Source organism: Hemibagrus wyckioides, unplaced genomic scaffold (genome assembly GCF_019097595.1).
Source record: "Hemibagrus wyckioides isolate EC202008001 unplaced genomic scaffold, SWU_Hwy_1.0 Contig10, whole genome shotgun sequence".
Taxonomy (NCBI): Eukaryota; Metazoa; Chordata; class Actinopteri; order Siluriformes; family Bagridae; genus Hemibagrus; species Hemibagrus wyckioides.
Window position 1 is genome coordinate 450,094 of NW_026690770.1, and position 12,876 is coordinate 462,969.

Sequence of the window (12,876 nt, forward strand, 5' to 3'; positions counted from 1 at the left end):
GACAGTGTGGTGTAAATATATAATGGCCTTTTTTCTTGTCAAATAAGGATGTGGAGACACACTGGTGGATCAGAGAAATATAATATCTGCATTGTATTATTTATTTATTTATTTGATGTGTTTTGAAGTAGTATTATAACAAGCGATAAATTATAGAGCCATTATTTGAAATAATTATTCATCCCTTACTTGTGAATCAAGCACGTGACTTAAATACACAAACCTAAACAAAGCACAAGTGACACCTATTAGACATAATGACAGACTGGAAACCAACAAAAAGGCAGTGGGGGTCTCTAGTGGCCAGAAAACAGTCCACAACCCTGACAGGAAACCAGTAGATACACTATATTGCCAAAAGTATTTGCTCACCTGCCTTGACTCGCATATGAACTTAAGTGACATCCCATTCCTAATCCATAGGGTTCAATATGACGTCGGTCCACCCTTTGCAGCTATAACAGCTTCAGCTCTTCTGGGAAGGCTGTCCACAAGGTTTAGGAGTGTGTTTATGGGAATTTTTTACCATTCTTCCAGAAGCGCATTTGTGAGGTCACACACTGATGTTGGACGCGAAGGCCTGGCTCTCAGTCTCTGCTCTAATTCATCCCAAAGGTGTTCTATCGGGTTGAGGTCAGGACTCTGTGCAGGCCAGTCAAGTTCATCCACACCAGACTCTGTCATCCATGTCTTTATGGACCTTGCTTTGTGCACTGGTGCACAGTCATGTTGGAAGAGGAAGGGGCCAGCTCCAAACTGTTCCCACAAAGTTGGGAGCATGGAATTGTCCAAAATGTCTTGGTATGCTGAAGCATTCAGAGTTCCTTTCACTGGAACTAAGGGGCCAAGCCCAGCTCCTGAAAAACAACCCCACACCATAATCCCCCCTCCACCAAACTTTACACTTGGCATAATGCAGTCAGACAAGTACCGTTCTCCTGGCAACCGCCAAACCCAGACTCGTCCATCAGATTGCCAGATGGAGAAGCGCGATTCGTCACTCCAGAGAACGTGTCTCCACTGCTCTAGAGTCCAGTGGCGGCATGCTTTACACCACTGCATCCGACGCTTTGCATTGCACTAGGTGATGCATGGCTTGGATGCAGCTGCTCGGCCATGGAAACCCATTCCATGAAGCTCTCTGCGCACTGTTCTTGAGCTAATCTGAAGGCCACATGAAGTTTGGAGGTCTGTAGCGATTGACTCTGCAGAAAGTTGGCAACCTCTTTGCACTATGTGCCTCAGCATCCGCTGACCCCGCTCCGTCAGTTTACGTGGCCTACCACTTCGTGGCTGAGTTGCTGTCGTTCCCAAACACTTCCACGTTTTTATAATACAGCTGACAGTTGACTGTGGAATATTTAGGAGCGAGGAAATTTCACGACTGGATTTGTTGCACAGGTGGCATCCTATCACAGTTCCACGCTGGAATTCACTGAGCTCCTGAGAGCGACCCATTCTTTCACAAATGGTTATAAAAACAGTCTGCATGCCTAGGTGCTTGACTTTATACACCTGTGGCCATGGAAGTGACTGGAACACCTGATTCTGATTATTTGGATGGGTGAGCGAATACTTTTGGCAATATAGTGTATATATACATACAGTATCTCACAGTACACCCCTCACATTGTTGTAAATATTTTATTATATCTTTTCATGTGACAACACTGAAGTAATGCCACTCTGCTACAGTGTAAAGTAGTGAGTGTACAGCCTGTATAACAGTGTAAATTTGCTGTCCCCTCAAAATAACTCAACACACAGCCATTAATGTCTAAACTGCTGGCAACAAAAGTGAGTACACCCCTAAGTGGTGTAAGAAAAATAAAATGATGAGGGCATTGAAGATCTTAACGTAGAATTTTATTGCAGCATCGCAGTGACAAAATACATAAGGTACTTTGGGTTCATCGGAGTCAAAAAGAACGCAGGACAAATCCTGCTATAACCTTTTATACAGTGTTTCCCGTGTGTAATTTAAATGAGTTTCACTTTAAATGTAAATTAGTGTAAGAACTGAGTATTCCCCAAATGGCTGGATGATACTGTCGTCTAGCCGGATGTCCTTATATGGTCATCAAAGATAACCAAATAGATAAACTGATTTGAATCAAAGATATTTCTATATGATATGTAAGCCTTTTTGGGAATGAGCTCTTTCAGATGTGTACTGTGGAGTGGAATCTGGGTTGAGGCAGTCTGTAGTTTCTTACAGTCCCCCCTTTGATGCTTTTGGCCCTGAAGCATCACAACACTTCCTTTACACAGATTACACCTCCCATTTCGGGCAGGTGCCCAGTGGCGGTGAAGCCCTGCAGTGGGTTATCCTCCTTCGGCCCTCAGAGAATCTTACCCGTCATCGAAACTTCACCTCATGCACACTGGTTATGGCTCCATTCCACTAGGCAAACTTATCATAATGTTTCTTTTTAAGAACCAAACATTTAGAACACTTAATCCAATCAATTATTAGTCTGGGAGCGGCAGCAAGACATCAAGAACCGTCCCTGAACAAAGGGTATACGTGACCGTGATTACCATTTAGTATCGCCCGACCATTTGGGACATTTGGGACACTTAGAACAATACCTAGCCAAGGTATACGTGACCGTGATTTAATATAACATTTACATCTTAGAATAAAAAAAAACACAAAAAGAACAGGAGCAAGGCTCCATAGTCCTTATGGATGGCCATACAGCAGATATTATGTTTAAAAAACAAATGATTATAAAATAATAATAATAATAATAATAATAATAATAATAATAATAATACAGTGGAACCTCGACATAAAAATCCCGTCTTCAAATTTTCTCCTTAAGAATTGAAATTTTGGAAGAAATTAGCATCGGCATATGAAGCATTTTCAACATACGAACGAACCGAACGCCGGCTAAGTTGTAGATTTTTGGGAGGCTGGAACGGATTATCTACATTTACATTATTTCTGAATTAAATTTGTATGCCGAGGTTCCACTGTTGTAGTAATAATAATAAAAATGAATGAAAAAACATTAACTTAAACAAAACTGGCAAGTCCCTTAAAGGTTAAAGGTTGTCCCACTTTAGACCTGGGTGTCTGACCCATGGTGGGATTGACCACTCGTCACAGAATGGACTGTGCAAAAGAATCTGTTTCTTTTTAAACAATTTGGTGCCTTTCGTGGTTGAAAGGAGGTTCATCAAAACTACCTACCTTCCTTCTTACCCACCTAACTGCATACTGACCACCACATTCTGCCACACCCACCTGCACCACCAGGCCTCATACACCCACCGGCCCCAGTCAGCCCAGCCCACGCAGCTACCCCAATAGGCTTCCCCTCCCGCCCACCCCGTCAGCCTGTAACACGCAGCCCTGCCCTACCCCACCTGCTCCGAAACACAGCCCACTCCATCGCCCGCCTCCTGGCCACTGTACGACACCACCGCCCACCCTCTCCAGACCGATCAAGCGTGCCCGCCCTCCGGTGGGCCCCGCCTGTCACGCACACTACGTTCCCTGCCCCTCCACCTACCTAAACATGACCACCCCCTCCCGGCCTACCCAGTCCCGCCCAGTCTACTGCACCCTCTCACCCCGCTGAATCCACCGACCTGAACACACACCTAACTAGGAACTAGAGCTGCACGATTACTCCTTAACAAACGGCCATCACGATTCCACACCATCTTAATCCTACTTTACTACAGTTCAGCTAAATCTATTTTCATGGAAATGAGAGAAGTGTAACGAGGAGAGAGGAGCGTTCCCAAGTATCGTCTATTTTTTCGGTTTTAAACTAGATTACGCTGCATTACAAGCAATGTTTAGTCACGGTTTCTACACTAAAGGGTAACACCACCAACCTGTTTAATCACCTGAAACATTACAGACCACACTAACGTTAATAAAAGCGACGTTATTCAGCGCAGGGGAGCGTCAATAAATGACTAACTGAATGACACTAAACCGATGCTGTTACAAACCTTCACACTGTCTTTCACATGTGAGTAAAAATTATGATTTAAAATCTATTTTGATTAAAATAATGTCTAATTTAATTTACTAAAAGGCTTAAAAATAAGATAAAATAATACAATAAACATAAAATGATTAAAACTAATAAGATAAAAATAAGATTATTATTTTATTATTCTTATTACAGATTATTAAGATGATTTTACTTTTTATAAGTAATAAATTCTATTTAAATAATTAAAATAAATTCATTAATATTAATTATTTGTGTTTTTTTAATAAATTCTATTCATTACTACAAAAGTGAAATAAGAAGCGCCTCTTCATATTACATTTTGAGGGCTTCTTCTATTTTATATGAATATCTTTATGACAAAATTGAGATTTTTATTTATTTCTCATGAAAAACCTGGTAGTCATTTGTTTATATTTGTTTAAATTTAATTAAAGCCAAGAGCATTTTTTCTGTTTTGTTTACGTTTGGTAATTTAAGGTGCAGGGTTTCTAAACCACTAAAAGTTCAAAGAAATAGAAAAGCGTGATTTATATTCTAAAAAAACGTTTTATTTATTCATAAAAATATTTTTAAAATTACGATGTATTTCTCATTTGGTCCAGAATCGTGCAGCTCTACTTCACACCTAAACACCTGAAACTCAACCTACTGACCTGAACAACTGCCCACCAACCTGCTCACTGACAGACCACCTACACACACCTACTGACCTGAACAACTGTCCACCAACCTGCTCACTGACAGACCACCTACACACACATACTGACCTGCACAACTGTCCACCTACCTGCTCACTGACAGACCACCTACACACACATACTGACCTGCACAACTGTCCACCTACCTGCTCACTGACAGACCACCTACACACACATACTGACCTGCACAACTGTCCACCTACCTGCTCACTGACAGACCACCTACACACATATACTGACCTACACAACTGTCCACCTACCTGCTCACTAACAGACCACTTACACACACATACTAACCTACACACCTGCTCATCTACACACAAATACCCCACCTACACAAATATCTACCAATCTACACCCCACCTACACAAATATCTACCAATCTACACCCCACCTAATCATGCCTACACAGTTGTGTATGCACGCACCCACCTACACAAATCTCTACCCATCTACACCCCACCTACACAAATCTCTACCCATCTACACCCCACCTACACAAATCTCTACCCATCTACACCCAACCTACACAAATCTCTACCCATCTACACCCCACCTACACAAATCTCTACCCATCTACACCCAACCTACACAAATCTCTACCCATCTACACCCCACCTACACAAATCTCTACCCATCTACACCCCACCTACACAAATCTCTACCCATCTACACCCAACCTACACAAATCTCTACCCATCTACACCCCACCTACACAAATCTCTACCCATCTACACCCCACCTACACAAATCTCTACCCATCTACACCCCACCTACACAAATCTCTACCCATCTACACCCCACCTACACAAATCTCTACCCATCTACACCCCACCTACACAAATCTCTACCCATCTACACCCAACCTACACAAATCTCTACCTATCTACACCCCACCTACACAAATCTCTACCTATCTACACCCCACCTGTACAAATATCTCCCTAGCAGGGATAACTAGCATGCACAGGTCTGGTGAGCGGTGAGCAGAGGCCGCCGGGCTAGGTAGGCAGGCGGGGCGGGCCGGACGGGCCAGGCAGGGCCAGGGCAGACTACGTGGACAGGCAGAGCAGGGCAGGTCGGGGGGGGTTAGCCATATGGGGCAAGCTGTGTGAGCTGGGCTGAGTGGGGCAGGCTGGGTGATGCAGGCCGGGTGATGCAGGTAAGGTGAGGCAGCATAAGTGATGTGAAGTACGCTAGCTGAGGCGTGATAGGATAGGAACGGTAGGAATAAACTTACATATTAGAATTGTTTTGATTATTCTCAACAATTTTGATCTGAACTTCAGTTCTCAGTTCAAAGAACTCAATATCCAATGTCAGGTGATGTACACGTGATGTCAGGTGTAATAATAATAATGTAAATATTATAGACATCACTTTTCATAATACATAATGTTTAGTCTGTGTACTTGCCAGTGATGTTTTATAGTAAAAAAAAAAAAAACCTTAACATTTATGACTGCATTAATAACTATAGCACTGATAACAAAATCTTATCAAATAAAATCTAAATGTAAAGGTGATGAGGAGAGTTTACAAACTATACTGAAACTCTAATATCACAAAATCTCCTCAGATAAAATCTAAATGAACAGTCTGTACAGGTGATGAGGAGAGTAATGGGCTTTGGTTTTGCCTGAGTGATGAACTTCATCCATCTACATCTGGAGAGCAGACCATCACGCTCACCAGGACAGAACCACAGGCCAATGGTGATTCAACATCTGGAGGACAGACCATCAGGTTCCCCAGGACAGAACCACAGGCCACTGGACATTGATGAATCATCATCATCTGGAGGGCTGACCATCAGGTTCCCCAGAACAGAACCACTGGCCACTGGTGAATCATCATTCATTCGTTTATCTGCCTTACGGACTCCAGTGTAGACCGACACACACACATACAGTAATTCAGTTAGTAATCCATCCTGTCTCAATGTTGCTCTGAATATGAACATCTGGAGTAAATATAAGAGTCTGAATAGAAAATGATACGAATCCTTCACTAGCTACTCGGCAGTGTAGATACCTTGCTAAGTGATTTAGAAATGTTAACAATAGTCTGTGAGGATTGTAATGTACTGTGAACTGAAGGGTCGAACTCCAGATGTTGCTCAGATTTAAAGCTGGACTCTTTCTGTTCATCAGAAGGGCTACAATGTTCTGTATTGTCTGGCAGCAGCTGGCGAAGTTTCATCAACCACTTGGGTTCTTCTGCTTTCTGCCTTCGCAGCACCTTCTCAGAGAGCTAACAAGACACAAGATTTCCCCTGGAGTCAAAGTGAGGGAGAAGAAGAGGAAGATATGTTGTGATCATGGCTGGAAGGAGCTAAAAGGACAGTGAGGTTGTGGAGCTCAGGATGTTCAGTGTGTTTTAGCTTCACTGCATGAATAACGTTCATCTTCTTCTTCTACAGTATGAGGCACAAAAACCTTAACGTGTTTTCTCATCACCTTCGTTGCAATAATCTTCACTGAAATTCTACAAATCTGCACAACAGCAGAATTTTATAGAACAGGACTCTCCAACCTGTTTTCCTTTAAGACCTACTTTGACTAAATGGATAATGTTTTCATTTAGATCATTAAATTAGAGTTTTAAACACTTGTCAGTTTGAAGACACAAAAAAAATCTCTCTTAACTCAGTCTGAAAGTGTGAACCGTCTCCAAAGTAGAAACATGTCCTAACACGCCCTCAGTCACATGACGTCAGTCACACGCCCTCAGTCACATGTCCTAACACGCCCTCAGTCACATGTCCTAACACGCCCTCAGTCACATGATGTCAGTCACACGCCCTCAGTCACATGCCCTAACACGCCCTCAGTCACATGTCCTAACACGCCCTCAGTCACACGCCCTCAGTCACATGTCCTAACACGCCCTCAGTCACATGTCCTAACACGCCCTCAGTCACATGACGTCAGTCACACGCCCTCAGTCACATGTCCTAACACGCCCTCAGTCACATGACGTCAGTCACACGCAGTCAGTCACATGACCTCAGTCACAGCTGGTAAATAACACCTGAATAGCAGTGAATAAACCCCTAACTAGACACTAATAATCAATTAACTAATTATTAACTAATAATCGCTGCTATTAAAACTGATCAGAACTAAAGGTTGTGAAGTCTAAATGTACAAACTACAACAACATGACAGAAGTACACCCAATCAATACAGGAGCTTTCTGAACTAATAGATTTGATCAGATCATTAATCTCCAGCTTTTTTGGACAAACTCTTGCTAAAGGTCATGCATGTGCACACCGGACACGGAACGTGCTTTTGCAGCTCACGGTCTCGTGCTCGTGCCACTGTCCGGTCAGTAACCCCTCTGTCAGAAATACACCGTCTTTCTCATGGCATATGCAGGACTAAAACCCTACATGGGGAGCAGAAGCACGGTCTTGGTGCCGAACGAGAATCAGGGATCGATCCACTAACATTAGTGTCTGTCACAGTATCTTTAGGAAGCAGAAATCTGTACATTTCTAGTGCACAAGGCGCAGTCTCTGCTACTAGCTCGTGTGTAGCTAGCCTGAACTAGCTAATGTTAGCTAAATTAGTATTAGGGAGAAACTACGTGTTAAAAGGACGATAATAAAAAAGGAGAACTAGAACAAAAACCTTAACGTGTTTTCTCATCACCTTTGTTGCCATCATCTTCACTGAACTGCTACAAATCTACACAACAACAGCAGAACTTTATAGAACAGGACTCTCCAACCTGTTTTCCTTTAAGAGCTACTTTGACTAAATGGATAATGTTTTCGTTTAGATCATTAAATTAGAGTTTTAAACACTTGTCAGTTTGAAGACACAAAAAATCTCTCTTACCTCAGTCTGAAAGTGTGAACCGTCTCCAAAGTAGAAATGATCAACCCTTCAGCAGTCCCACGTCACTGTTCTGATTCTGTAATGTCAGAACATTTCCATGGTAACCAGGGGCGTGGCTAGGGCTAATCCTTATCAATAGGGCTCGAGACCGGAAAGAGTTTAATCCAGCCCTGAATGTTTTATATAGCGTCAAATCCGCGCCATAAATATCGTACTCGTAAAAATAAATAAAACACGTGAATCACAAGGATGCTAGTTTGTTCTTTCCAGCATGCTAGTGTTTGTTATTCCAAAAATCACGCGTAGAGTTTTATGCAGATTATATTATGCAGATTGATGCAGATAGATATGATATCTGCATCTGATTATACATGATACATGATATCTGCATATGATTATATTATGCAGATTGATGCAGATAGATATGATGCAGATTATATTATGCAGATTATATTATATATACCCATCTACACCCCACCTACACAAATCTCTACCCATCTACACCCCACCTACACAAATCTCTACCCATCTACACCCCACCTACACAAATCTCTACCCATCTACACCCCACCTACACAAATCTCTACCCATCTACACCCCACCTACACAAATCTCTACCCATCTACACCCCACCTACACAAATCTCTACCCATCTACACCCCACCTACACAAATCTCTACCCATCTACACCCAACCTACACAAATCTCTACCCATCTACACCCAACCTACACAAATCTCTACCCATCTACACCCAACCTACACAAATCTCTACCCATCTACACCCAACCTACACAAATCTCTACCCATCTACACCCAACCTACACAAATCTCTACCTATCTACACCCCACCTGTACAAATATCTCCCTAGCAGGGATAACTAGCATGCACAGGTCTGGTGAGCGGTGAGCAGAGGCCGCCGGGCTAGGTAGGCAGGCGGGGCGGGCCGGACGGGCCAGGCAGGGCCAGGGCAGACTACGTGGACAGGCAGAGCAGGGCAGGTCGGGGGGGGTTAGCCATATGGGGCAAGCTGTGTGAGCTGGGCTGAGTGGGGCAGGCTGGGTGATGCAGGCCGGGTGATGCAGGTAAGGTGAGGCAGAATAAGTGATGTGAAGTACGCTAGCTGAGGCGTGATAGGATAGGAACGGTAGGAATAAACTTACATATTAGAATTGTTTTGATTATTCTCAACAATTTTGATCTGAACTTCAGTTCTCAGTTCAAAGAACTCAATATCCAATGTCAGGTGATGTACACGTGATGTCAGGTGTAATAATAATAATGTAAATATTATAGACATCACTTTTCATAATACATAATGTTTAGTCTGTGTACTTGCCAGTGATGTTTTATAGTAAAAAAAAAAAAAACCTTAACATTTATGACTGCATTAATAACTATAGCACTGATAACAAAATCTTATCAAATAAAATCTAAATGTAAAGGTGATGAGGAGAGTTTACAAACTATACTGAAACTCTAATATCACAAAATCTCCTCAGATAAAATCTAAATGAACAGTCTGTACAGGTGATGAGGAGAGTAATGGGCTTTGGTTTTGCCTGAGTGATGAACTTCATCCATCTACATCTGGAGAGCAGACCATCACGCTCACCAGGACAGAACCACAGGCCAATGGTGATTCAACATCTGGAGGACAGACCATCAGGTTCCCCAGGACAGAACCACAGGCCACTGGACATTGATGAATCATCATCTGGAGGGCTGACCATCAGGTTCCCCAGAACAGAACCACTGGCCACTGGTGAATCATCATTCATTCGTTTATCTGCCTTACGGACTCCAGTGTAGACCGACACACACACATACAGTAATTCAGTTAGTAATCCATCCTGTCTCAATGTTGCTCTGAATATGAACATCTGGAGTAAATATAAGAGTCTGAATAGAAAATGATACGAATCCTTCACTAGCTACTCGGCAGTGTAGATACCTTGCTAAGTGATTTAGAAATGTTAACAATAGTCTGTGAGGATTGTAACGTACTGTGAACTGAAGGGTCGAACTCCAGATGTTGCTCAGATTTAAAGCTGGACTCTTTCTGTTCATCAGAAGGGCTACAATGTTCTGTATTGTCTGGCAGCAGCTGGCGAAGTTTCATCAACCACTTGGGTTCTTCTGCTTTCTGCCTTCGCAGCACCTTCTCAGAGAGCTAACAAGACACAAGATTTCCCCTGGAGTCAAAGTGAGCGAGAAGAAGAGGAAGATATGTTGTGATCATGGCTGGAAGGAGCTAAAAGGACAGTGAGGTTGTGGAGCTCAGGATGTTCAGTGTGTTTTAGCTTCACTGCATGAATAACGTTCATCTTCTTCTTCTACAGTATGAGGCACAAAAAACTCAACGTGTTTTCTCATCACCTTCGTTGCAATAATCTTCACTGAACTTCTACAAATCTGCACAACAGCAGAATTTTATAGAACAGGACTCTCCAACCTGTTTTCCTTTAAGACCTACTTTGACTAAATGGATAATGTTTTCATTTAGATCATTAAATTAGAGTTTTAAACACTTGTCAGTTTGAAGACACAAAAAAAATCTCTCTTAACTCAGTCTGAAAGTGTGAACCGTCTCCAAAGTAGAAACATGTCCTAACACGCCCTCAGTCACATGACGTCAGTCACATGCCCTAACATGTCCTCAGTCACATGTCCTAACACGCCCTCAGTCACATGACGTCAGTCACACGCCCTCAGTCACATGTCCTAACACGCCCTCAGTCACATGTCCTAACACGCCCTCAGTCACATGACGTCAGTCACACGCCGTCAGTCACATGACCTCAGTCACAGCTGGTAAATAACACCTGAATAGCAGTGAATAAACCCCTAACTAGACACTAATAATCAATTAAGTAATTATTAACTAATAATCGCTGCTATTAAAACTGATCAGAACTAAAGGTTGTGAAGTCTAAATGTACAAACTACAACAACATGACAGAAGTACACCCAATCAATACAGGAGCTTTCTGAACTAATAGATTTGATCAGATCATTAATCTCCAGCTTTTTTGGACAAACTCTTGCTAAAGGTCATGCATGTGCACACCGGACACGGCACGTGCTTTTGCAGCTCACGGTCTCGTGCTCGTGCCGCTGTCCGGTCAGTAACCCCTCTGTCAGAAATACACCGTCTTTCTCATGGCATATGCAGGACTAAAACCCTACATGGGGAGCAGAAGCACGGTCTTGGTGCCGGACGAGAATCAGGGATCGATCCACTAACATTAGTGTCTGTCACAGTATCTTTAGGAAGCAGAAATCTGTACATTTCTAGTGCACAAGGCGCAGTCTCTGCTACTAGCTCGTGTGTAGCTAGCCTGAACTAGCTAATGTTAGCTAAATTAGTATTAGGGAGAAACTACGTGTTAAAAGGACGATAATAAAAAAGGAGAACTAGAACAAAAACCTTAACGTGTTTTCTCATCACCTTTGTTGCCATCATCTTCACTGAACTGCTACAAATCTACACAACAACAGCAGAACTTTATAGAACAGGACTCTCCAACCTGTTTTCCTTTAAGAGCTACTTTGACTAAATGGATAATGTTTTCATTTAGATCATTAAATTAGAGTTTTAAACACTTGTCAGTTTGAAGACACAAAAAATCTCTCTTACCTCAGTCTGAAAGTGTGAACCGTCTCCAAAGTAGAAATGATCAACCCTTCAGCAGTCCCACGTCACTGTTCTGATTCTGTAACGTCAGAACATTTCCATGGTAACCAGGGGCGTGGCTAGGGCTAATCCTTATCAATAGGGCTCGAGACCGGAAAGAGTTTAATCCAGCCCTGAATGTTTTATATAGCGTCAAATCCGCGCCATAAATATCGTACTCGTAAAAATAAATAAAACACGTGAATCACAAGGATGCTAGTTTGTTCTTTCCAGCATGCTAGTGTTTGTTATTCCAAAAATCACGCGTAGAGTTTTATGCAGATTAGGGGGCGGGATAAAAGTCCCCATTGGTCCACTGCTCAACCTACTGCCCTATCACAGCCTATCAGTAAAGTGACGTCGCTGACACGCTACTCTGCCGGTTAGTGTTTGAACCTGTCTTAATCAAGTGAGAAGATTTAATTAATCCGTTTCTTAAATGTGTGTCTATTGTAGTATCGTGTCAAACTTCCTGTTATTATGCTAAAGAGTATTTTAATGAACTGGACAAGTGTATCATTGTACAATCATTAGCATCATAGCATAACATTATTGTTGCTCAAACAGTAGAGTAGTGCGCTAACAGCACTAAGCTCATGTGTTCAGTTTCATCATGATGAAATGTAGAGCTTTAAAGTAATGTCATTCACTTTGTGTTTACTCTGATCTCTG